This window comes from Lynx rufus, unplaced genomic scaffold (assembly GCF_022079265.1).
Source record: "Lynx rufus isolate CCGP_SWC_20201006 ecotype Redwood Valley unplaced genomic scaffold, mLynRuf1.p SCAF_6, whole genome shotgun sequence".
In the NCBI taxonomy this organism is placed as follows: domain Eukaryota; kingdom Metazoa; phylum Chordata; class Mammalia; order Carnivora; family Felidae; genus Lynx; species Lynx rufus.
In genome coordinates this window covers 41,087,950-41,092,901 of record NW_025814878.1, presented here as the reverse complement: position 1 = coordinate 41,092,901, position 4,952 = coordinate 41,087,950, and the positions used below count along the sequence as shown (strand labels likewise).

The 4,952-nt window shown below is 43.2% G+C and overlaps 1 pseudogene; it reads right to left on the bottom strand.

Moving 5' to 3' along the window:
• Window positions 1–360: 360 nt before the first annotated feature.
• Window positions 361–1,578, bottom strand: LOC124529101 (DNA-(apurinic or apyrimidinic site) endonuclease-like; annotated as a pseudogene).
• Between the last annotated feature and the right edge of the window lie 3,374 nt (window positions 1,579–4,952).

Here is a 4,952-nt window from a genome sequence, read left to right as displayed (position 1 = left end):
AGGAGGAGGAGAAGAAGAAGGAGGAGGAGGGGGAGGAGAAAAGGAGAAGGAGAAGGAGAAAAAACCCACCAAAATAGAGAGAAATTTTGGGTTTAAAGGAAACCTGAGTATCACTAAGAGCCTGGTTGAAGGATTCACATTTTTAGAAGGGAAATACAGTGCAGATTTCTCCAGAGAGCGGGTTTTTTTTTTTTAAGTTTATTTAGAGAGAGAGAGAGAGCATGTGCACGAGAGAGAATCCCAAGCAGGCTTCCCACTGTCAGCACAGAGCCCCACACGGGGCTAAAACTCACAAACTAGGAGATCATGACCTGAGTGGAAATCAAGAGCCCAGTGCTTAACCGAGTGAGCCACGCAGGCACCCCTCTTCAGAGAGCAGTTTTTAAAGAAGTTGGGGATGGGTGTTAAGTTTTAAGGCTAGCTTGGGGAACTTACTTCCCAGGCTTAATTTAGGGAAGGTGTCAAAGTGCTAGGTATAGGGTGATGGGACACTGGTCACAGCCCAGGATTGTGGAACAGAACTTGCTGTCACACAGTGCAAGGTAACAGAGAGTGACACAACAAAAAATGTAATCAAGATTGCCAACCAACACTTTGGTAGGCATTCATCATGTAGGTCCACAGGTGCCCCAAACTGTCAGTCAGTGGTACGGCCTGTAGCAATTCCCCCAAAGTCTTGATGCTCTTGGGGAGAGAAGCCAGCATTCTTTTTGTTTCTCTTGGGGTTTTAAAGGTCCATTTCTTCCTGAGCCACAGTGAGGCCGCACATAGCCCAAGGGGCTCACGGGCAGCCAAGCCCTTCAGGAAGTTGTGAAAGGCTTCCCCCCTGCGTGGCTGGTACTCCAGATGCATTAGACCTTGCCTGGGTTAGGTCCCTAGGCTGTTACCAGCACAGAGGTGTCCAGTTCAGCCAGTCACTCAGCCTTCCTGATCATGCTCCTCCTCACCGATGCCCTTGGAGACTTTGAGTGGGCACTGGTGGGAGGGCAGGACCATGCCACCGTACCTTCCTTGTCTCACGCCGCTGACCAGTACTGATGGGATAGCTCAGGCAGCTCTTGAAGTTCAGCTGTAGTTTGTTCTCTGAACATTTGGTCTGGTGGAGGCACAGGATATCTGGGGCTTCTTCCTTTACCCAGTCTCAACCTTTCTTCTTAATCCAGACTTGAAGCCCACCCACATTCCAGGTGCAGATCTTGAACCTGTCCGATTTGCCACTGGGCAAGGTTTTCCCATCTGTGGGGATGGGGGTCCTCGTACAGGACTCCCCCTCTCCTGCTGCCTTTTTTCCATTTTCCTTTGCTCCTGCCTTACTCTTCTTGACTTCTGGCTCAGTCTTGGGCTCTTTCCCATCTTCTGCCACAGTTCGATTTTCCCCATGCTTCAGCAACACTGTAATGAATGCCCTTCTGAACCTGCACCTCGCTGCCCACCAGAGCAGTATTTTTACCCCGTTACCTTCTCGGGTCCCAGCCTGGCTTGTCCTCTAAAAGACAACCCCATATTCTAGAAATTACAACTATTTGTCGTAGTTTAAGATTCTGCAGCACGGCTTACACAGGGCATCAGATATATCATCAGTGCAAAATCAGGCTTCTGCTTTTTGTTTCTGGTCTCATCTTACACCCAAACTGCGAGTCACTTTGATTCTTATGAAGTAGCAATGCTTCATAAACATAAAAACAAATTATTTGCTGATTTCTTCATATTCATCCCTTAATATTGTTATCTGGATTTTGCTCTTACTCATAAATGTTTGTGGGTTTTTCAGGTTGTTTGAAATGAATGAAGTCATTGTAAAACTATAATGCTGGCTTATATTGGCTGGCTAATACTTTATATAAAAGAAGTCGGACGCTTAACCGACTGCGCCACCCAGGCGCCCCATAAAAGAAGTCTACCTCATCTCCCTCTCTTAAAGACAAATATTTGTCTGAAATAATTATTAACAGGTGTGGAGATAGAAGCTAGAAAATACTTCACAATCAATACATCTTTGAGACAGCCAATCACTTGTTACTCACACTGTTTTTTATCTTTTTTTATTTTTTTATTTTTATTTTTATTTATTTTTATTTTTTTTCAATATACAAAATTTATTGTCAAATTGGTTTCCATACAACACCCAGTGCTCATCCCAAAAGGTGCCCTCCTCAATACCCATCACCCTCACGTCCCTCCCACCCCCCATCAACCCTCAGTTTGTTCTCAGTTGTTAAGAGTCTCTTATGCTTTGGCTCTCTCCTGCTCTAACCTCTTTTTTTTTTTTTTCCTTCCCCTCCCCCATGGGTTTCTGTTAAGTTTCTCAGGATCCACATAAGAGTGAAACCATATGGTATCTGTCTTTCTCTGTATGGCTTATTTCACTTAGCATCATACTCTCCAGTTCCATCCGCGTTGCTACAAAGGGCCATATTTCGTTCTTTCTCATTGCCATGTGGTACTCCATTGTGTATATAAACCACAATTTCTTTATCCATTCATCAGTTGATGGACATTTAGGCTCTTTCCATAATTTGGCTATTGTTGAGAGTGCTGCTATAAACATTGGGGTACAAGTGCCCCTATGCATCAGTACTCCTGTATCCCTTGGGTAAATTCCTAGCAGTGCTATTGCTGGGTCATAGGGTAGGTCTATTTTTAATTTTCTGAGGAACCTCCACACTGTTTTCCAGAGTGGCTGCACCAGTTTGCATTCCCACCAACAGTGCAAGAGGGTTCCCGTTTCTCCACATCCACTCCAGCGTCTATAGTCTCCTGATTTGTTCATTTTGGCCACTCTGACTGGCGTGAGGTGATATCTGAGTGTGGTTTTGATTTGTATTTCCCTGATGAGGAGCGACGTTGAGCATCTTTTCATGTGCCTGTTGGCCATCCGGATGTCTTCTTTAGAGAAGTGTCTATTCATGTTTTCTGCGCATTTCTTCACTGGGTTATTTGTTTTTTGGGTGTGGCGTTTGGTGAGCTCTTTATAGATTTTGGATACTAGCCCTTTGTCCGATATGTCATTTGCAAATATCTTTTCCCATTCCATTGGTTGCCTTTTAGTTTTGTTGGTTGTTTCCTTTGCTGTGCAGAAGCTTTTTATCTTCATAAGGTCCCAGTAATTCATTTTTGCTTTTAATTCCCTTGCCTTTGGGGATGCTCACACTGCTTTTTAAACCCCAGCATTCAATGGGAGGAAAGAATGAAACTGTTTTTTGTTTTGTTTTGTTTTATCTTCCTGTTTTGGAAGATTTAAAGAATTATTTGTTTTTTCACTTTTGATTGAATTTTGGCACTTTTTGGTTGAATGTTTGTAATTTCTGGAGATCATGCCTGTTTCCTTCCAGAACCAGAATTGTGGATTACAAAATGTTAGAGTTGAAAGGGACTCTGCAGATGATCTAGTCCAATCCTTTAATTTCACAGTTAAGGAGTCACCTTGCTTGGCATTTTTTCACTTTGGTGCAGGTGAAGGCGTCACCAAAACCAACATTGCCTGCTTTGACATTTCCAACTGTAAGTTAGACCAACCCTTGGTTGGGGAGAATAAACAAAACAGGGATGAAGACAAGTTTATGATGCCATCAATCCAGCTGTTGGATTGTTCTTCCCCCAAATAATTTCAAGCAAGTTGCAGACTTAAATTTTTGAGCTGTATTCATTTATTTCCCTGAATAAAGATGGCTGATAATTTGTTTACTAAACTGTCTTTGATTCTCTGTTAGATGATCAAGTCAAACGTTAACACCCCATAGAGCCGAAGAGCCTATTATGGCAGTGAACTAGCGCCCTCTAGCACATTTCTGAGTCACCACTGCTAAAAAAAATCTTTTATAAAATCTAACTGTAAAACCAAAATGACCTAAGTACTGTGCTGGGTTCTTTCCACCATCTCACTTCAATTCTCACAAAAATTGTATGATCAACGGAGACAGCCAAGTAAAGAGAGGCAGCTAATATGTGGTGTGGTGAGAGCTCCCTCAGGAGTGAGAAGAGCGCTGGACAGGCAACGACGGACTTTGCTCAGTGACACAGTGATGAATACGAACAGGCCCTGGCCCTCTGGGAGCTCCCAGATTAGTAGGGGAGACAGAATTCTGGAAAGGATTGCTGCAGTAGGCACCGTAAGGACCGTTGCAGACTTATTTATTTATTTATTTATTTATTTATTTATTTATTTAATAGTGTGGAGCAAGGAAACAGAACTACTAACTCCACTTGGGGGTTTTAAGGATAGCCTCAATGAAAACATGACATTGAACGAAGTATTAAAGGAGGAGAGTAGTTTGCCAGGTGAAGAACAGAGAAACGGCATTCCAAGCAGCAAGCAGAGCTAATGAAAAGACACACAACCGAGGAACACTGTGATAAGTCAGTACAGGTAATGTAGGGGGCAGCGCTGTGGGAAACTGGGGTGCACGGGATGGAGGGGACAGAGGTGTCTGGAGCAGGACTGGGAAGAGATCCCATATAGTTGGGAATACAGAACTTGTCCTCTTGACAATGGGAATATTGAGGATATTCAACCAGAAAATAATGTGACTGTATTTCTTTCTTTTTCTGCCTGATAAGTTAAGAAAACATAAGCCACAGTCAGAAAACTAGTAAAAGAAATATACTGTATAAAGCATAGTTATAAAGCAAATACTTCTGTGCTCCTCACCCTGGTATAGAAATATAACTTTGTGAACACTCCCCCTTCTTTCTATCCCAGTCATAATCCCATTCAAGCCCCAAAGACAGTAATCACTGTGTCTGTGATTCTTCCTCAACACTTTCTTTTTCTTTTTTTTTTTTTTTTTTAATTTTTTTTTTCAACGTTTATTTATTTTTGGGACAGAGAGAGACAGAGCACGAGCAGGGGAGGGGCAGAGAGAGAGGGAGACACAGAATCGGAAACAGGCTCCAGGCTCCGAGCCATCAGCCCAGAGCCTGACGCGGGGCTCGAACTCACGGACCGCGAGATG